The sequence below is a fragment of the Halichoerus grypus genome, chromosome 5 (genome assembly GCF_964656455.1).
Source record: "Halichoerus grypus chromosome 5, mHalGry1.hap1.1, whole genome shotgun sequence".
NCBI classification, from domain to species: domain Eukaryota; kingdom Metazoa; phylum Chordata; class Mammalia; order Carnivora; family Phocidae; genus Halichoerus; species Halichoerus grypus.
In genome coordinates this window covers 132,142,159-132,165,100 of record NC_135716.1, presented here as the reverse complement: position 1 = coordinate 132,165,100, position 22,942 = coordinate 132,142,159, and the positions used below count along the sequence as shown (strand labels likewise).

General features: G+C 37.4%; 1 non-coding gene across 1 annotated transcript; it reads right to left on the bottom strand.

The window, feature by feature from the left end:
• Positions 1 to 18,818: 18,818 nt before the first annotated feature.
• LOC118555144 (U6 spliceosomal RNA) lies at positions 18,819 to 18,925 on the bottom strand. Its single transcript, XR_004926822.1, has one exon. It is a non-coding gene; the product is annotated as a U6 spliceosomal RNA (small nuclear RNA).
• Positions 18,926 to 22,942: the final 4,017 nt, after the last annotated feature.

The window sequence follows — 22,942 nt, the reverse complement described above, 5'->3', positions numbered from 1 at the left end:
GTCTGGATATGGGGTGTGATTTTGCTCTTTTGTGAAACTTTTATCAGCAGCACAGTGTTGTTATTGTTTTTCTGTCAGAATATAAAAATCAACATATTCTGTCAACTGGGTTTGTAATTTCTTTAGAAGCTCTTTGTTTCCCTTAAAATGACATGTGAAAAAAAGAAAACCATAGAATTTAGCAGAGCATAAATCAGTGCCATGCAGAATTTTACCTTTTGTTTTCTCCTTAATCAGTTAGATTTGCATGTATAATGTACTTTGAAAATATCAACCCACATATCACATTTCGTACTCATATCTCTAATATACTGAAGCATAAAGAAGTCACCACTGAGAGGAAGACTCATAAATTTGTGGAGAGATATCACTTTAGAGTTTGGCAATAGAACTCATAAAAGAACATGAGGGGAAGACCTTATGTCTTTTCATTCATGTATTTCAGTGCCTAATACAGTATCTGTATTACACTAATGCTCAACAAATAATTATTAAATTAGTGAATGAATGAATGAATGGATCCTTAAATGAAGTTTACATTTTGTGAGCTAAAATTTTTTCTTGACTAAGAAAAAAAAATTGACTAATTTTTGCTCTGTGTTACATCCACAGTTGCCTCTGAGATGATAGATGCATTGTTGATATAAATAGCTTTTAGCAGCTTAATATGCTATAAGCCACAAGAGATATAGCACTGAAGCCAAATTGCATACGTGCACAAATTTTACTGAAAGATTTATCCAACTCAAGGACATAATTTTCTTCTATTTTTCGGATATATAAAGATGTAAAAGAAGCACCAAAATAGCCCTTTATGTCAAAAAATAATCATTCTTTTAGACCTAACTAAAGTCCTACCTTTCTCAAAAAGATTTTCTTGGCAAAGCTGAATTACATTTACAAAAGCCAAATAGATTTCTTTTCCTCCTTCCATCCCTCTGTCCTTTCCTTGCTTTCATCCTTCCTTCACATATATTTATGGTGTACTTATCCACAGGATGCCAGGCATTATGGCAAGTGCTAGATATTAAATCATAAACTTGAGATAGACATGATTTCTGCCCTCAAGGAAGTCACCTTCTATTGGAGGGCTGACAAGTATTTGCATGTGGGTCAGACTGATAGACAAGCATTTAGGTAGACCATTATACTCACTGGGGTTGTTGCTGTGCTCCAGGGAGACCAGCTTCCTGACTGTCAGAGAGTGTTTGTGGATACTGAGAAAGATGCTCATTTTTAAATTTACATAGGACCCCAAAGGCCTAAGAGACAGAACATGAATCTGGCCATAACTGAGGCTCAAGCATATATATATAGAGAGAGATAATGGTGAGAGAAACTCACATTAGAAAAAATACCCATTAAACAGGGACTTCCCTGTCCTCCCCCATGCCCTCTCCTTGCTAGAGCCCCAGAAAAGCAAGTCCTGGAGTGAGGCTGATGGTCTTCTGAAACTCTCTTCTTCAGGGTCCAGGTGTTCTGTGAAGGAGAGAGCAGTGGTATAAGACCAGCACCATATCACTAGTTGCCTGAAGGAGCTGGTCTCCAGAAGCAGAGGACATTTGCTGCTTGCTAGCAAGGGAGAAGCACACCAGAAGCCAGCAGTCCAGACCAGGCCCACGGAGGACCAGCATTAGCCACTAGTTAGGAATGAGCCAAGAGGGACCTTGGAAGCAGCAGCCATCAGAGCAGAAGGGCCACAAAACCACTAATAGCAACCCTGATTGTTTGTGGAGAATCACATCTTTCCCCATGCTCAGAGATTCGTGATGGGGATAGTTAGGGAGAGAGATTCTGGAAAAGGTGAGAGTCCCTTTATCAAAAGATTGAGGTCTCAGACCATTGCCTTGTACTCATTCTGTATCAATCCCCAAGGAACCTAACAGGGTACTGGGCTTTGGGTGTCCCCTGGGCAAGACATCCAATAGGTAACTTGCGCTCTATCACCCTAATATGCTATACCAGCTATGCTCCTCCTTCACTCCCCAGATATTCTCATTCAAGCATCTCAGACATCTGATGGTTATGTTACCTAGGACTTCTCCAAACTACTTCTCCTAGGTAGTTATCTACCCAACCCAATTCCAATTGTCTCATATTTGAATGTGTTCTTTCTTCTCCCCAAAGAAGGTTCCATTTCTTTAATACAACAGATCTTGGTCAAGTGTATGGATTAACCTGCTCCAATTAAGATAATTCAAGTAAGACTGAAATCATTCAACAATCATTGATTGAATGTTTATTTTGTTCCAAGTACTATCATAGATAATGTGTAAGACACGGTTTTTACTTTAATAACTTTATAAACTAGTCTAGGAGATGTAGCATTTGTAAAGAGAACTATAAAATTAGGCAGAATGGATTAAGTATCCAGTTTGTGGTATGACAGGAGAATTTAGAACAGGGAGAAATCACTTTGGATTTGGGATAACAAGGCTACATGAAAGTGGTATTTGAAATGATTCTTGAGATAGGTAAAGGAAAGGACTTTTGGAAAGATGGCAGATTAGGAAAATTTTAAGCTTACCTCATCCCAGAGCCACCCCTAGATAACAGCCACATCAGTATAACTAACCCAGAAAATGACCTAAAGACTAGCAGAACAGATTTTCCACAGGTAGTCATAAAGAAGAGGCCACATTGAAAACAGTAGGAGGGGCACAGATGTAGTTGGGGATCAAATGCCTGCACACCAATCACCCCAGACATAGGGTACCTACACTGAGAAGACAAGTCCCTATAACATTTGGCTTTGAAAACCAGCGGGGCTTAACTTTGCAAGTTTTTACAAGAAGTGGGGCTTAACTTTAGTCACTTTAAAAGCCGGTGGGCTCCCAAATGCCCATCACCCAGCTACCGCATCGCTCCCACCCCCCTCCCCTCCAGCAACCCTCAGTTTGTTTCCTGAGATTAAGAGTGTCTTATGGTTTGTCTCCCTCTCTGGTTTCATCTTCTTTCATTTGGGGAGGGTAAGTACTATGGTGAGCGCTGTGAACTGTGTAAGACTGATGAATCACAGACCTGTCCCCCTGAAACAAATAATACATTATATGTTAATAAATAAATGAGAAAAATAAATAAATAAAAGCCAGTCGGCTTAGCTCTGGAAGAGCTGGAGGGTAATAGGAAACAGTCCCAACTTTAGAGCCAAAATAATAAAACAATCCTGCTGAGATATAGCATAGAAGCAGCAGTTTGAAAAGCACGTGGGATTTCCCCCCTTCATTTTTCCCTTCCTGCTATCTTCTTTTTTTTTTTTAACATATAATGTATTATTTGTTTCAGAGGTACCATGAGAGACTATGGACTCTGAGAAACAAACTGAGGGTTCTAGAGGGGAGGGGGGTGGGAGGATGGGTTAGCCTGGTGATGGGTATTAAAGAGGGCACGTACTGAATGGAGCACTGGGTGTTACACGCAAACAATGAACCATGGAACACTACATCAAAAACTAATGATGTAATGTATGGTGATTAACATAACACAAAAAAATCTTCTAAATGTAAAAAAAAAATAAAAATAAAAATAAAATTAAATAAAAAAAAAAAAAAGAAAAGCACCTGGGATATACGGGAAGAGGATTTATTTACTATCTTAGAACATGTGCTGGAGGGCAGGGATATTTAGAAGACTTTTCCAAGAACAAAAGAGCAAGCAGGTGCCATTTCTCTCCCACCATTCCCCAGCCTAGATAGCCAGACACTTTCTAGGACTAGCACCAACACACTCTACCTACCTTGCTAACACCACATGCCCTGCCATGTGCTCTGCCTGTTTATTCTCCTGCCATCTGCCCCATCCAACCCACCCCACTCCACAGGAGTCCCTCCAAAGCAGTTCCTGCTGGTCACATCTTGCAAGCAGCCCCTGCTAGGACTGGCACCCTTCTGAAGTGACTCCTGCCCTGCAGAGAGGGGAAGGTAAACAACCACACATACCAGTTTGACTGCAGATGGCCTGGGGGCAGATATCTAATTTATTTGCTGGCCCTACACACCAACAAAAATATTTTAAGGGCAGCACATGTGGGGGAGCCCTGTAGTGCAGGGTCACTGCAGCCCCAGCAGATGGATTGGGGGTAGGCATCTGGTCTGACTCAAGTCCCTGCTAACCAACAAAGCTTCTCTGGGCACAAGGCAGGGAGAGCACTTTGCAGGTTGGTACTACTGCAGCCCCAACAGCTGGACTGGCAGTAGGCATTTGATTTGACTGCTGACACTGACCAACTACAAGCCCACAGCAGCCCAGAGTGGCCCCTAAACAGCATGGGGAGAAAACCTTGCCCACAATAGGCAAAATAAGCTATTGCAGCCATCTGAATTGGGGATAAACATGGCTCAGCCACAACAGTAGGGTGCATGCAACCCACATAGGGGACATCCCTGAAGTGCCTGATTCTGGTGAACAGGAGACATTGTGCTACATGGTACTACAGAACTTTTTCTTCATAAGGTCTCCACTTTCAAGAACAAAAGATGTAGCTGACTTTCCTAATACATAAAAACAAACACAGAGAGTTAGAGAAAATGAGGAGATAGAGGAGTATGTCCCAAATGAAAAGACAGGACGAAACCAAAACAAAAGAGCTAAATGAAATGGAGATAAGTAATATGCCTGATAGAGAACTCAAAATAATGGACATAAAGAAACTTACTGGACTTGAAAAAAGAGTGGAGGATCTCAGTGAGACTTTCAACAAAAAGTTAGGAAATATAAAAAAGAACCAATCAGAGATGAAGAACTTAGTAACTGAAATAAAAAAAAATACACTAAGGGGAATCAATAGCAGATTAGAGGAGGAAGAAGAATGGATCAGTGATCTGGAAGGCAAAGTAATGGAAAGAAACCAAGCTGAACAGCAAAAAGAAAAGAAAGAATAATAAAAAATGAGAATGGGTTAAGGGAACTCAGTCATCATCAAGCATAATAACATTTGCATTATAGGGATCCCAGAAGGAGAAGAGAGAGGAAAGGGAGCAGAAAATTTATTTGAAGAAATAATAGCTGAAAACTTCCCAATCTGGCAAAGAAAACGCATCCAGGTCTAGGAGGTACAGAAAGCTCCCAACAAAATCAATCCAAGGAGGCCCACAACAAGACACATAATAATTAAAATGGCAAAAGGTAGTGATAAAGAGAGAATTTTAAAAGCATCAGTATAAAAGAAAACAATTATATTTCAGGGAAACCCCATAAGGCTATCAGCTGATTTTTCAGCAGAAACGTTGCAGAGTCACATGATATATTCAAAGTACTGAAAGGAAAAAACCTGCAATCAAGGATACTCTATCCAGCAAGGCTACCATTCAGAATAGAAAGAGAAATGAAGAGTTTCCCAGACAAACAAGAGTTAAAGGATTTCATCACCACTAAACCAGCCTTATAAGAAACATGAAAGGACATTTTCTGAGTGGAAAGAAAAGGCCATAATCAGGAGTAAGAAAATTATGAAAGGGAAAAAATATTGCAGGTAAACATAAGCATAATTAAAGTAGATGAATTACTCATAAAACCATTATGGAAGCTAAGCACAAAAACAATAATATCAATTATATATATAAAAATCAGTCAAAGGATTCACAAAATAAAAGGATGTACAGTATGACATCATATACATAAAATATGGTGGTTGGGGAGTAAAAATGTAATGTTTTTAGAATGGGTTCAAACTTAAGTGACTATCAATATAGACTGCTATTTGCATAAGATGTTATATATGAACCTCATGGTAACCACAAATCAAAAACCTGTAATAGATATGCTTGGATTCCATTCTCTTTATTTTTTGCATATGACTAAAGAAAGTCATCAAACCACAAGGGCAGAAAGCAGCAAGACAAGAAAGGAACAGAGAAGAACTACAGAAACAACTGTAAAAAAAGTAACACAATGGCAATAAATACATACCTATCAGTAATTACTTTGAATAGTAGTTGGACTAAAAGCTGCAATCAAAAGACACAGGGTACCAAATGATTAAAAAACCAAGACCCATCTATATGCTGCCTACAAGAGACTCATTCAGACCTAAAGACACATGCAGATTGAAAGTGAAGGGATGGAAAAACATGTACCATGCAAGCAGGACCGAAAATAAACGTGGAGTAGCAATAATTATTTTGGACAAAATAGATTTTAAGACAAACACTGCAATAAGAAACAAAGATGGACACTACATAATGAGAAAGGGAACAGTCTAATAAGATGATATAACAATTGCAAATATTTATGCACCCAACATGGGAGCACCTTAATACATAAAGCAAAAATTAATAGACATAAAGGAAGAAATTGACAGTAATACAATAATAGTAGGGGAGTTTAACATACCACTTATACCAATGTATAGATCAGATAGAAAATCAACAAAGAAACAGTGGTTTTGAATGACATATTGGGCTAAATGGATCTAGCATATAGTCAGAATATTCTACCTCAAAACAGCAGACTACACATTATTTTTGAGTGCACATGGAACATTCTTGAGACAGTTCACAAGTTAGACCACAAAATGAGTCACAGCAAATTAAAAATGATTGAAATCATATCATGTATCTTTTGTGACCACAATGGTATGAAATTAGAAATCAATAACAAGAAAAAGTCTGGAAAGAATACAAATTCATGGAGGCTAAATAACATGCTACTAAACAATGAATGTGTCAACCAGTAAATCAAAGAGGAAATTAAAAAAACACATGGAGACAAGTAAAAATGAAAACACAATGGTTCAAATAAAAATCTTTGTGATGCATCAAAAACTGTTCTAAGAGGGAAGATTATAGCCATATACAGGCCCACCTCAAGAAGCAAGAAAGAGATCAAATAAACAACCTAACCTTACACCTAAAGGAGAGAGGGGAGAAAAAAAAGAACAAAGTACAAAGCTAGCAGAAGGAAGGAAATAATAAAGATTAGAGCAGAAATAAATGAAAAAAAGTTTAAAAAATTAGAACAGATCAATGAAACCAGGAGCTGGATCTTGGAAAAGATCAATGAAATTGATAAACCTTTAGCCAGAATCATCAAAAAAAGAAGAGAGAGGACTCAAATAAAATCATAAGTAACGGAAGAGAAATAACAACTGACACCACAGAAATACAAAAGATTATAGGAGAATATTATGAAAAAGTATATGCTAACAATTTGGACAACACAGAAGAAGTGGATAGATTCCTAGAAACATATAACTTTCCAAAACTGAATCAGGAAGAAATAGAAAATTTGAACAGATTGGTTACTAGCATTGAAACTAAATCAGTATTAAAAAAATCTCCCACCAAACAAAAATTCAGGACCAGATGGCTTCACAAGTTAATTCTACCAAACCTTTAAAGAAGAGTTGACACCTATTTTCTCGAACTATTCCAACAAATAGAAGAGGAATGAAAGCTTCCAAATTCATCCCACAAAGCCAGCATTACTTTGATACCAAAACCAGATAGACACTACAAAAAGAAAACTACACACCAATATCTTTGGTGATTATAGATGCAGAAATTCTCAATGAAATCTTAGCAAACCAAACCCAGCAATACATTGAGAAAAATCATTCACCATAGGGATACAAGAGTGGCTCAATATTTGCAAATCAATCAATGTAATGTATCACATTAACCAAGAGAAAGGATAAAAACCATTTGATATCTCAATAGGTGCAGAGAAAATATTTGACAAAATACAAAATCCATTCATGATAAAAACTCAACAAAGCAGGTTTAGAGAGAACATACTTCAGCATAATAAAGGCCATATATGAAAAGCTCACAGCTAACATCACACTCAATGGTTAAAAACTGGGAGCTTTTCCCCGAAGATCAGGAACAAGAAAAGGATGTCCACTCTCACTACCTTTATTTGATGTAGTTCCGGAAGTCTTAGCCACAGGAATAAAACAGGAGAAAGAAATAAAATGCATCCAAATTTGTAAGGTAGAAGTTAAACTATTTGCAGACAACATGATACTGTATATAAAAAACCCTAAAGACCACTAAAAAACTGCTAGAACTGATAAATAAATTCAGTAAAATTGCAGTGTAGAAAATATACAGAAATCGGTTGCATTTATATAACACTAATAATGAAGAAATAGAAAGAGAAATTAAGAAAACAATCCCATTTACAATTGCACCAAAAATAATAAGATGCCTAGGAATAAATCTACCCAAAGATGAAAGACCTGTACTCTGAAAACTATAAAACATTGAAGAAAGAAATTGGAGACAACACAAACAAATGAATTTATTCCATGCTCACATATTGAAAGAACCAATATTGTTAAAATGTCCATACTACCCAAAGGAATCTACAGATTTAATGCAACTCCTGTCAAAATACCAACAGCATTTTTTCACAGGACTAGAACAAACAATTCTAAAATTTGTATGGAATCATAAAAGATCCCAAATAACCAACACAATCTTGGAAAAAATAAAAGAACAAAGGTGGAAGTATCACAATTCCAGATTTCAAGATCTACCACAAAGCCATAGTAATCAAAACAGTATGGTACTGGCACAAAAATATACACATAGATCACTAGAACAGAATAGAGAGTCCAAAAATAAACCCAGGCTTATATGGTCAATTAATCTATGACAAAAAACAACCTAACCTTACACTAAAAGGAGAAAGGGGAAAAAAAAGAACAAAGTACAAAGCTAGCAGAAGGAAGGAAATAATAAAGGTTAGAGCAGAAATAAATGAAAAAAAGTTTAAAAAATTAGAACAGATCAATGAAACCAGGAGCTGGATCTTAGAAAAGATCAATGAAATTGATAAACCTTTAGCCAGAAAAAAAGAGACAAGACTGTACAGTGGGAAAAAGTCTCTTCAACAAATTGTGCTGGGAAAACTGAACAGCTACACATAAAAGAATGAAACTGGACCAATTTCCTACACCATACACAAAAATAAACCAAAATGGATCAACAATTTAAATGTGAGACTTGTAACCTTAAAACTGCTAGAAGAAAACCGAGGTAGTAACCTCTTTGACATAAGCTATAAAAACATTTTCCTAGATATGTCTTATTTTTTTAAATTTTATTTTATTATGTTAGTCACCATACAATACATCATTAGTTTTTGATGTACTGATCCACGATTCATTGTTTTCGTATAACACCCAGTGCTCCATGCAGTAAGTGCCCTCCTTAATACCCATCACTGGGCTAACCCATCCCCCCACCCCCTCCCCTCTAAAACCCTCAGTTTGTTTCTCAGAGTCCATAGTCTCTCATGGTTCGTCTCTCGCTCCGATTTCACCCCCTTCATTTTTCCCTTCCTTCCTCCTAATGTCCTCCATGCTAGATATGTCTCTTTAGGCAAGGAAAGAAAAGCAATATTAAACTAGTGGGACTATACCAAATTAAAAGTTTTTGTACAACAAAGGAAACAACCAACAAAACAAAAAGACAACCTACTGAATGGGAGAAGATATTTACAAATGATCTATCTGATAAACAGTTAATATCCAAAATATATAAAGAACTTTTATAACTCAACATCAAAAAACCCACAAATAATCCAATTAGAAAATGGGCGGAGGACCTGAATAGCCATTTTTTTCCAAAGAAAACATACAGATAGCCAACAGACACATGGAAAGATACTCAACATCACTAATCATCAGGGAAATGCAAATTAAAACCACAATGAGACATCACTTCACATCTGTCAGAATGGCTAAAATCAATAACATAAGGAGTAGCAAGTGTTGGCAAGGATGTGGAGGAAAAGGAACTCTCGTGCACTGTTGTGGGAGTGCAAACTGCTGCAGGCGCTGTGGAAAACAGTATAGAGGTTCCTTAAAAAATTAAAAATAGACTTAATATATGATCCAGTAATTCCACTACTGGGTTTTACCCAAAGAAAGTGAAAACACTAATTCAAAAGGATATATACATCCATATATTTATTACAGCATTACTTACAATAGCCAAGATATGGAATCAACTCAAGTTGCTAGATGAATAGATGAATGGATAAAGATGTGGTAAATATGTATACAACGAATATTGTATATTTCTCAGCCATAAAAAAGCATGAAGACTACCATTACAATTAAACAGTTTGTAATAACTATATAAACAGTAACAAAACAGTATTACTATAATAAAAATAGCATTTCTGTAAAACAATAATTAATAACATATTTCAAAATGTATATAATTGTAATTATTTTAAGAGCATCTTTTTATTTTGATGTGCAGATTTAAGCAGTAAATTCCATGGTCTCCTCACCTATAGGTGAATTGGTTGATTTTTATATTAGAACAAGGGTCAGTGAACTAAGGACAACCTAATTTTTTTGTGCAGTCTATGAGCTAAGAATTATTTTTACTTTTTTAAATGGTTGGAAAACAAGAACAAAAGAATTCTATTTTGTACCATATGGAAAGCACATAGAATTTAAATTTCAGTGTCCATAAATAAAGTTTTATTGAAACACAGCCACCCCCCCCAAAAAAAGCATGAGATCTTGCCATTAACAACACTGTGAATGGACCTAGAGGGTATAAGGCTAAGTGAAATAAGTCAGAGAAAGACAAATACCATGATTTCCCTCCTATGTGGAATTTAAGAGACAGAACAAATGAACAAAGAAAAAAAGAAAGCCACACTCTTAAATGCAGAGTGGTGGTTGCTAAGGGGAGGTAGGGAGGGGGATAGATGAAGTACGTGAAGGGGATTAAGAGTACACTTATCCTGATAAGTACTGAGAAATGTATAGAATTGTCAAATCATTATATTGTACACCTGAAACTAATACAATACTGTATGTTTATTATACTTGAATTTTTAAAAAAAGAAATAGGTAAAGGAAAATGTTTATGTTGGGGGCAGCAGAGTCATTCCAATAAGGGAGTTCTTTTTTTTTTTTTTTAAGATTTTATTTATTTATTTGAGAGAGAGCACATGAGAGGGGGGAGGGTCAGAGGGAGAAGCAGACTCCCTGCCGAGCAGGGAGCCCGATGTGGGACTCGATCCAGGGACTCCAGGATCATGACCTGAGCCAAAGGCAGTCACTTAACCAACTGAGCCACCCAGGTGCTCCAATAAGGGAGTTCTTTCACTCTTCCCAGGATTACTTAAATTTTTAAAATGGATGTCTTTTAATCAAATGGATCTCTAATGGGTGAAATTCCTGCCAATAAGAAAGGGAATGAAAAAGGAGCTATCATTTATAGGGTACCAGGGGCTATGCTAGGCTCTTTGCCTATGTTACCTCACCTAAATTTATAGTTCTATGGACTTACCATTATTATTTGTATTTATAGATGAGGATATTGAGGCTTAGAAGTTAAATAAACATGCCTAATGTTCCAAATTTGTGCTAGAATGCAGATTCAGATCTGCCTGGTTATACTGGACTAAACTTTGCCCAACTATTTTGAAGTGTATAGTATTTTCCTTAAAAATAGGGGGAAGAAAAAATTAAGAGAGAGGAAGAGTTCTGGCTCAAATGACTAGAGAACTACATTAAAGTTAACTAGATACCATCACTATAAGCATTCTTGGAGTCTTACTGTTAATAAATATTAAAAATCTCCAAGAGGGGATAGAGATTATATTTCCCTAATTGGACCACAGAACTAGATTTTTGTGGAGCACTCAGTGAGTGCATTCATCAAATATGTCTTGCAGAATGCTGAATTATAGCCCAGAATACAGAGCAGAGTTTCAGGTGATATGGGGGAGATGGGGAGGTGGCTGTTTAGGACCTAGGAACCTCCCTTGTTCTACTGGAAGCACGGCACGTAGGCAGTCACTTTCTTTAGCTTCCAGTCAGGTCAGCCTTGGCTGAACACATCTTAGGAGCTCAATCAATACTCAGAGAATTGAATTGAATTAGAGAATGCAGCACATCCTCTCATTTCACCAGAGGTGGTACCAACAGCAGAACTATTTAGAGAGAGTAGTTGTGTGAGGACCTGCCCTGCCAGCAGCTTTGATTTGGTTGCTCTGGAGGCAGCAGAAGGTCATGTTGTGAGGGTCCTCTCTCCCTGCACAATCCAATAGTAAATTTCAGTTTCTCTTCCTACTCAGGATCATCTCCTCTCCTTATACTCAGCCCCAAATTATGACTTAAAGTCTTATGTTGTGTTTTCTTAGTGTTTCAAAGAGAGACTAGTTTGCAGCATTCTTTTCATCAAACATTAATATGGTGGTTCACTCTGAAGACAGAAAATTTTACTTCAAGCTCACCCAGAGATAATTGCAACATCTTAGTCTTTATTCAAGCTACAAAACTTATAGCATTTTTTAAATTTTTTTATTGTTATGTTAATCCCCATACATTACATCATTAGTTTTAGATATAGTGTTCCATGATTCATTGTTTGTGCATAACACCCAGTGCTCCATGCAGAACGTGCCCTCCTCAATACCCATCACCAGGCTAACCCATCCTCCCACCCCCCTCCCCTCTAGAACCCTCAGTTTGTTTTTCAGAGTCCATCGTCTCTCATGCAAAACCTATAGCATTTTTGTGGAGGAAAAAAACTCTAGAAATTTGCGTCAATATACTCTCCTGAATTATCAAGTAGGGAGAAAATAGGATTTCGAGAACAAAGAGATGTCTGATCTACATGACTAAATTTTGTCCAGTTGCCCTTTAAGTTTTAAAGAAATTGGTGGCATATATATGTGTGTGTGTATATATGTATACACACACATGCATTTATACATACATACATATTTATAGAATATGGTAAGGAAGAATGATGCTATCTCTGTTTAAATAGAACTTTTAGCCTATTAGAAGTTTTTTAATATCCATCTTACTAGCTTTGTTACTAAAATCCTGTAGATGGAAAATGTCAATTATTGATTGAGCTCCATGTCATAGAGGAAGAAACTGAGATCTGAGAGGATGGTGACTTTAAATGGCCACAAAGCTGTTTAATTTATTTGAACATATCTACTTAGCAACTAATATGTGCTAAGCACTGTACTAGGACCTGGGAATATGAAGTTGAAGATAAATAAGATACTGTCCCTATCTCCAAAGATCTAGCAGTCCAGGGAGAAAGACCAACATGGAAATCACTGGAATCTGTGGTGATAAGCAAGTGAAAAGTTCCACTTACAGTGCTGAAAGAGCATCTGCTTTCTTAGTGAGATATGACAGGCATGTGTTGAGAGTGATTCAGAGCAGTGGTTCCTAAACTTCATTGTGCACCCAAATCACCACAGTGCTGGGGCCCTCCCTCAGAGCTCCTGACTCAGTAGGTCTAGGGTGGAGCCTGAGAATTTTCTTTTCAACATGTGGTACTGATGCTGCTGATCTGGGGACCACATTTTGAGAGCCATTGATTTAGGGACTGGTTGATGTGCAGCCTTGGTAGTGTAGAAAACATTGAATTCATCATTAAAAGGACAGGGAAAAGGTATCCAAGCTCAGAAAGGAAATTGTCAAATTGTCTTAAGAACCCAGTGGCATGAGGAATTACACATTTCTAACAGGATAAATTAATACCCCTGCAATGTAACGAACCAAGGGTTGGGGGCATGAGAAGGGACATAATAAAATAGAGAGTATGGAATGGATCCTTGCTTAAGACTGTCCGAGGAGTGGAAAATTATAAATGTTGGTGACAGTGTCTTTGGGCCTATGATCTTCTTTGGAGAGGAAATGAAGACAGGTTGGGGCAATAGGCTTACCACAGTAGTTTTCATACTGTGAAATGATGGCAATAATTATTAAAGCTGAATATCTATAGAGGTGTCTTGAGGGGAAGAGGCAGGTTTTGTGCCTTCCCCATTACTTCACAGTAGCTATGCTTTTGTTTTATGTTGTATCCCTTGGGATTCCGTGTAATAATTCATTTTCGCAAAAGGTACTACAGCCAAATGGAATTTGGCTTCAACTGAAATAATATAAAAGGAAGAAGTCAAGGATTTGAGAGTCTTGATGGGTTTTGCTGAAATGGGGGTTCTTTGTAGTTTCCATCACAGCTCATGCTCCTTCTGGTTGCCAAGGTGAATTTTTTTGTGTGTGTAGCAGTGATTCTGTTTCTGATAATGTTTTCATTGAGAAAACCCAAATGAGAGATAAACACAGCTGTCTGCTAGTGAAAAGTTATACACAATTACTCCCAAGGGCCTTGAGAAGGCAAGAAACGTGTAGTCCTTTTAGCTAGATACTGTGTCCAGGGGTCATTTATTTATTGGGAACAGGGGGTAATTAGTAAATTCACTGGCCTATTTGGCATTTGTCTTATTGATCCCTTGATATTTTATAAGTGTTTTCATTCATGTGATGTTATTTTCTGTCCTTATGTAACCATTTCTGGTGTGTTTATGGAGAAAATGAGGAAAGAGGAGACAATTTTATACAAAGATATTTATATATTAATGTACCCATCAAAACAAGGATGAAGGGGGGCGACATAAAAGGCATGTTATAATTTAAGCCAGTGTTTCCAAAATATGTCTGGATACCAATTTATATAAAATACTTGTTAGAAATAAGTATCTAGATTTGAAACTACTAAATCAAAATATTCAGTGGGGCATTTTGAATCTATATTTCTAACAAGAGAATACTTGTTCTTATATAATCAACTCACTGGATATTTAAAAACCATAGCTTTAGGCCATCAAGGCACTTATGTGTGGCCCTATTTGATATATTCAACCGGGGCCAGTCTACAATACAAGAAGCTCTGTCTAACCTGTGGGGCAGCCTAACCTTGTTGCCTACCCCATTTTGATTTGCCTCTGTGGGTCTTCCTTCCCCAATATAAAATGTTCAAAATAAATAGTCTCTACTGATCCTCTGGGGAATAAGCAGCAAAAACTGAAAAGAATATAGGTTACAGAACTACCCTCAGGGAAAAATATAAACCAATTCCAGGCTTGTAAATGTTTCCTGATTCTTAAGTATTTAAGAATGAGTTTCAGCATTTTGGTACCACTGAAATAATGCAGTTGCTATAGCATATGTAGAAAATATGGGAAGAGAGACTGATTTAATTACATTATCTTTTTAGATTCTCAAAACAGTTCTGCATCGTAACATTGTTACCCCTTATATAGAAATGGGGGAACTCAATGTAAATAACTACCTCACTGTCACACAGGTAATAAGTGGCAATGTCAGGACTCAAACCAACATTTTTTTGGTTCTAAAGGTGACATTTCTTTACTATATCATGTAGTACCTATGCAGTTTATCATGTTTCCTGCTACCATTAACACTGATGAATGCCAAGATGTATTCTGAGGAAATAAGTGTGTATCTTGGATTGTTTGACTAAGGCTCCTAGGAAGGAGGGTGATTTTGTACATGGAACTTTTGGTGCACAGAGGATGAGAGTATGCACTCTGGATTCAAGCTTATGTTTTAAATACCACCAATAACCATTTGTGTGACCTTGGGGAGTTATTTTTAGGATCACTAAGCCTCGTTTTCCTCACCAGAAAAATGGACATGATTTTTCTACCTACTCAGAGGGTTGTTATAAGAATCACATGCTATGAAGTTTTCAGCACAGGAACTAGAGAGTAGTAAGTATGGAATACATTGATCATGTTGGAGTCTTTTTCATCTGCATGTGGTCACATGGAACCACCTGACCCAAGATAGTGCATTGTTAGATCATATTGTGGTTTCTTTTTATTATTTTTTCTCTGAAGCAAGAGCTTTCCCCCATCATATTAATGGAATCAGTTTTTATTTCAGTGTAATTCTTCTTTCACGTAATTTAATGATTCTTGATAAATATGATTTTTTAACTATATAATTAAAAATAGTTTGGCTTTGGGGCGCCTGGGTGGCTCAGTCGGTTAAGCGTCTGCCTTCAGCTCAGGTCATGATCTCAGAGTCCTGGGATCGAGTCCCACATTGGGCTCCCTGCTCAGTGGGGAGCCTGCTTCTCCCTCTCCCTCTGCTGCTCCCCCTACTTATGCTCTCTTGCTCTCTCTGTCAAATAAAAAAAATCTTTAAAAAAAATAGTTCGGCTTTATACTATCACTAAGCAGATTTTTGTGATGGGGAGGGCTTGAATTTTGAATTCATACAGGATTGGGTCCAAATGTCTCTACTATCATTCTCTAGTTGTGTGAACTTTGGCAGTTGCTCTAAGACTCAGTTTCCATTTGTTAAATGAAGATAATAGTATCTGTATCAAATGGGTATTGTGAGGATTAAATGTTCAAAGAATCTAATAACATGTAACCTACCTGTCAGTTAGTAAAATTATCATATAAGAATGTTTTCAGCAGCAAGTAACAGAAGACCAACACACATATACAGTAACTTAAACAAATAGGGTTCTATTTTTTTTTCTGAAAAAAAATGCTAAAGAAATATAATTGCTGACATTGGATGAGCTGCTCAGTAATGATGGCATAAACTCAGACTCTCAATTCTTTCTACCAGCCTTAACCATTACCTTTCATCCTCTGAAGTTGTTACCTCATGATCACAAGATGACTTCTGTACCTTCTGATTTCAGTTTTAAGAAGAAAGAAGAAAAAAAAGAAAATGAATTTAAAAGTCTTCTCTTCAGGAGACTTAGTCTTTGTATTCAGAAATAGAATCCTTTGCTACCAAAGGACCTGTGTATAGATCATTGGCCAGAACTGGGTCACATCTTCCCCTTTAGGCCAATCAGTAGCCAAGGATAATAAAATTACCATGATTTGTCACCTGGGCTAGAGCAAGGAGGGGTCTAGCCTATATGAGATAAAGAGATCTTTGCCAGATCCCTGAAACAATAGTGTTTTATCAGTCAAGTAAAAGGAAATGGGACCAGGGCAAAGGAGATGTTGGGTGGAAAGTATCTGCCTTAGTAGTCATTCAACAAAGGCTAATTTTACTCTCCCCTTACCTAATAAAAATGAATAAACTTATATAAATAAATTTGTGGTCAGTTTACAAGTCTTGATATTTAGTTTATGAAAATATGACCACTGAATCCAAACATACTATAGGATCTAGGAAGTTGCCCTTAAAATAGCTGGACTTTTAAGAAATAATCTTAATAATTTGGATCAGGTTTTTTAGCATGAATTCCAAAGAATGGATTTCAATCTAAATATTGCAAGAGATTAATAGCAACTGCTGAGCCACTTTCAAAGAATGCCGGTCTTGGCTAAAGACTTAGGTAATAGAACTATCTGGGAGGGTAGGATTTGCATTGGACCGTTTCCCAGAATTGCATTAGTTAGGCACAGTAAATGGAGTAGGGGAGAGCTGGAGAAATAGCTAAGTGTCAAGGACTGCCTCTTCTCATGTGGGAAGGTTGGACTCAATACCATTTCATTAAAGGTATATCCCAAGCCAAGATCTGACTCCTACTTACATTTCTAGGCTCAAATCTTACCACTCTCTACCCTACCACCTCTCCCTCTGCATCACAGCTCCCTGCCTCCCCTGACACCATCACCAGGCTAGGTCCCCTGTCACAAACTGCCTGAGTGCCTGGTACATCCCTTTGTAGCACATACAACACTTGTAAATAAGTGATTGGTTACTTGTGTAATTATGGTTCACTACCTCTCACCTAGTAGACTATAAGCTCCAATCCACAAATATTTTTTAACATGTGTATATAGAATGTACCAATTAAGAAATTTATCTGAAAATCCAAATATACTGACAAATTGGGAAGGAGGGAGTGAATTTTCACTTCATAAAATAATTTCCTGGAGGAGTTCTTTAAACATGGAGCTTCTTTCAGGCATTTAAAATAGGATTTCATTTAGCAGAATTTGATTCACATTACTTTTCAAGAACACACACACACACACACCCCTATGCCTATTGCAAAACCATAGGCTACAAACACACCCTCTCAATCCTTCATTTCCAGGCATGATCCAAAGCTAATTATGAAAAAAATATATTAAAAAGAAGGAGGGTGGGGAAGCATGCTAGTTCTAGAATTCCAGCCCATGATTAACAAGGTACAATAATGGTGAGAAACATCAAATGCCTCCTAGGGAAATTAGGATAAGATATGTGGCCCTAAAGTAATCATCTCCCACCCTTTCTTCTAACAGCGGGTTTGATTTTGATTTAGTTCTGGTGCATAAGCCTGTTCCACAGAAGACTGGAATGGTCATTCCTCTCTGAAACAAGCCAGTTGGGCTGTTGGCCAAGCACGTTAGTGTCGGGAGGGTGGGTGGCAGTGGTAGTGGTGGTGGTGGTGATGGAACATACGGACCTGAGGAAAAATGATAACGGCTACTACCAGTTCCTGAAAGCTCATTGTGCAGTGCATTGGACTTGGATCACTTCTTTTAAACTTTGGACTCCTATCTGCCACTTACTTTATAATTTTCAGAAATTCATTTTTTTAAATTTAAATTCGGTGTTCATCACATCACCCAATTACCCCATGCCCCCACCCGCCGCCCCTCCAGCAACCCTTAGTTTGTTTCCTATAGTTAAGAGTCTCTCATGGTTTGTTGGTTTGTCTCCCTCTTTGATTACTTCCCATTCAGTTTTCCCTCCCTTCCCTTATGATCCTCTGCATTGTTTCTTATATTCCACATGTGAGTGAAACCATATAATTGTCTTTCTCTGACTTATTTCACTCAGCATAATACCCTCCAGTTCTATCCACATCAATGTAAATGGTAGGTATTCATCCTTTCTGATGGCTGAGTAATATTCCATTGTATATATATACCACATCTTCTTTATTTATTCATCTGTTGATGGACGTCTAGGCTCTTTCTATCGTTTGACTATTGTAGACATTGCTACTATAAACATTGGGGTGCATATGCCCCTTCAGATCATTATATTTGTATCTTTGGGGTAAATACCCAGTAGTGCAATTGCTGGGTTGTAGGGTAGCAAAAATATGGAATGCTTCACGAATTTGTGTGTCACCCTTGTGCAGGGGCCATACTAATCTTCTCTGTATCATTCCAATTTTAGTGTATGTGCTGCCAAAGTGAGCACTCAGAAATTCATTTGATCTCTTGTCATTCTGCAAGTGAAACAAATGATACCTGTTTTAATTTCCTCACAAAATAAAGCTCAAAGTAGAAGATGAATGTGAATATACTCTCTAAGACACTATAGAAATATAAGACATATATTGTATTTATTTATATATTTCACATATATAGTTATATATGCTATATCTATTTACTTATGTATTTCATACTTTGATTTCTATTTGTATTTATTTTGTTTAGATGAACATTTAGTTAGATCTATGCTCAGGATATAATGGTAGCTGAAAGGCCATCTGGTTCATCAAATTTTGAGATTAAGAAAAGCCTTCTTGGAAAAAGAGAGGCCAAAGTTTCCTCTTAAAGAATGTAAAGTAATTGTGCAAGTAAAGTGGGATAGAGGAGTTCAGGGTATACCACACAGAGGCAACAGAATGAGCAAAACTAGAAAAACATCCAACAGTATCCAACAGTTGGTACTGGGAAGTAAAAGCAGTTTAGTATTACTAGATATAGGACTTAAGTCAGTGTCAAACAGTGAGGCTGGAGAATTACACAAAAGCCAGGTTATCTAGGGCATCCCATGCCCTACTCATGTGTTTGATCTATATTTATGGAGCACAAATGAACTACTTTAAGCAGAGGGATGGCATGGTCATATTTGTATTTTAAAAGGATCAGTCTGGAGGTAGCATGAAGGATAGATTTGAAGGGAACAAAACTGGAAAAGGAAAGTTAACTTAAGAGGCTAAACAGTAATTCTAGCCTGATGACAAGGCCTCAACTGGAGTAATGGTTGTTGCGATGGAGAGTATGGAATAGATTCCCTGAATGTATGTGGCTTACGGAAAAGTTTTGCATTGGCAAATTTTGGTTACTGATTAAAGATGACAATAAAGAAGAAAAAAGTAAAAGGAAGTCCATAGTGAATCCAAGATCCATAAATTTTTCCTGGATAGATAGATAGAGGGATGGAGGGGTGGATAGATAATTTGGGTATGTAAATGATGAAAAAGTTTGATTTGGTTCTGGACTTCATGAGATCCCAGAGATTTGATTTTGTTTTTACTCTCTTAAGTCTGATTATTCAGTCAAATTAGTCACTCATATACCAAAATCCCATGAATCCTATGGTGTACCAAACACTGTGCAGGGCTCTCTTGGGATATAAAGATGAATACTGTTCACTCCCTTCAAGAAATTTACATTCTTGGTAGAGAAACACGACTTATAGATAATAACATAAGGCAGCCTGGGGGCAAACGATGTGTGTGGGAATGAGTGGTTCAAATCTTCAGACGTGAAAGAGATGGAATGGGGTGTCATGGGTGGCTTTATGTTGTATGTGCAACTTTAGGGGACCTGGAAGGGAAAAGACAACAGAGTCAGGTCAGAGGAGTGAGGAAGGAATTAATAGCAGGGAGAATGGAAGGAATTAAAGAGTGAGGGAACTGGCAGAGCTGTGTTTGAGGGTTGTAAGTAGGCTACTATGACTGGAGAAGCCCTCCTTCTTGTCTAGTCACATATGGGACATTCCAGGTGGTCCAGCCTTTGCATGGTCCTCTTTGCTGTGTCATAGCAGACCTCTGCAGGGACCTATGGGATCTTCTAAATGTTTTAGCTGTCAAATCACTCACCTTTCTAATTGAACATTGTACCCTAAAATATAAATTAGGTAAAAGGTGAACAGCTTATTGAAGTATAGGTGAGGGACTGGCTGTTGTTCAACCAACTACCTCAGAGATGACTCCTAAGATAGTTGAGAAAAAGCCCTGGTGTTCTAAAGATCCTACAGTTTGGAAACCATTGGTTTAGTTCAGTCTCAATTTTAGAGAAGGGAAAACTGGAACCCAGAGAAAGTATTAATTGTGCTTATGGCCACACACACTAAATATCTCTTAAATCGGTGGAGTTAAGCTGTGACAAGGCTGAACTGGAGCAGTTTCTTTTTCTTTTTCTCTATTTTATTTAAAATGTTTTTAATTTAAATTCAGTTAATTAACATATAATGTATTATTGGTTTCAGAGGTAGAGGTCAGTGATTCATCAGTCTTACATAATACCCAGTGCTCAGTATATCACATGCCCTCCTTTATGTCCATCACCCAGTTACCCCATCCTCCCATCCCCCTTCCCTCCAGCAACCCTCAGTTTGTTTCCTATGATTAAGAGTCTCTTATGGTTTGTCTCCCTCTCTGATTTTGTCTTCCTTTATTTTTTCCTCTCTTTCCCTGTGATCCTCTGTTTTGTTTCTTAAATTCCACGTATGAGTGAGATCATATGATAATTATCTTTCTTTGATTGACTTATTTCACTTAGCATAATACCCTCCAGTTCCATCCACATCACTGCAAATGGCAAGATTTCATTTTTTTTGATGGCTGAGTAGTATTCCATTGTATATATATACTGCATCTTCATTATCCATTCATCTGTTGATGGACATCTGGGCCCTTTCCATAGTTTGGCTATTGTGCACATTGCTGCTATAAACGTTGGGGTACAGGTGCCCCTTCAAATCACTACATTTGTATCTTTATGGTAAATACCCAGTAGAGCAATTGCTGGATCATAAGGTAGATCTATTTTCAACTTTTTGAGGAACCTCCATACTGTTTTTCAGTGCACCAGCTTGCATTCCAACCAACAGTGTAAGAGGGTTCCCCTTTACCACATCCTTGCCAACATCTGTTGTTTCCTGAGTTCTTAATTTTAGCTATTCTGACTGGTGTGAGGTGGCATCCCATTGTGGTTTTGATTTGTATTTCCCTGATGCCGAGGGATGTGGAGCATTTTTTCATGTGTCTGTTGGCTATTTGGATGTCTTCTTTGGAAAAATGTCTGTTCATGTCTTCTGCCCATTTCTTGATTGGATTATTTGTTTTTTGGGTGTTGAGTTTGAGAAGTTATTTATAGATTTTGCATACTAGTCCTTTATCTGATATGTCATTTGCAAATATCTTCTCCCATTCTGCCCATTGTCTTTTAGTTTTGTCGACTATTTCCTTTGTTGTGCAAAAGCTTTTTATCTTGATGAAGTCCCAATTGTTCATTTTTGCCTTGTTTCCCTTGCCTTTGGAAACGTGTCTAGCAAGAAGTTGCTGTGGCCAATGTCACAGAGGTAGCTGCCTGTGTTCTCCTCTAGGGTTTTGATGGATTCCTGTCTTACATTTAGGTCTTTCATCCATTTTGAGTCTGTTTTTGTGTATGCTGTAAGAAAATGGTCCAGTTTCATTCTTCTGCATGTAGCTGCCCAATTTTCCCAACACCATTTGTTGAAGAGATTGTATTTTTTCCATTGGATATTCTTTCCTGCTTTGTTGAAGATTAGTTGACCATAGAGTTCAGGGTCCATTTCTGGATTCTCTATTCTGTTCCATTGATCTATGTGTCTGTTTTTGTGCCAATACCATACTGTCTTGATGACTACAGCTTTGTAATACAGCTTGAAGTCTGGAATTGTGATGCCACCAGCTTTGGTTTTCCTTTTCAACATTCCTTCGGCTATTAGTGGTCTTTTCTGGTTCCATACAAATTTTAGGATTATTTGTGCCAGCTCTGTGAAAAAAGTTGATGGCATTTTGATAGGGATTGAATTGAATGTATATATTGCTCTAGGTAGCATAGATATTTTAATAATATTTGTTCTTCCAATCTATAAGCATGGAACATTTTTCCATTTCTTTGTGTCTTCATCAATTTCTTTCATGAGTGTTCTATAGTTTCCTGAGTACAGATCCTTTGCCTCTTTGGTTAGGTTTATTCCTAGATATCTTATGGTTTCAGGTGCAGTTGTAAATGAGATTGATTCCTTAATTTCTCTTTCTTCTGTCACATTGTTAGTGTATAGAAATGCAACTGATTTCTGTGCATTGAATTTATATCTTGTCATTTTGCTGAATTCCTGTATGAGTTCAAGCAAATTTGGAGTGAGTCTTTTGGATTTTCCATAGAGTATCATGCCATCTGTGAAGAGTGAGAGTTTGACTTCTTCTTTGCTGATTTTGGTGCATTTTATTTC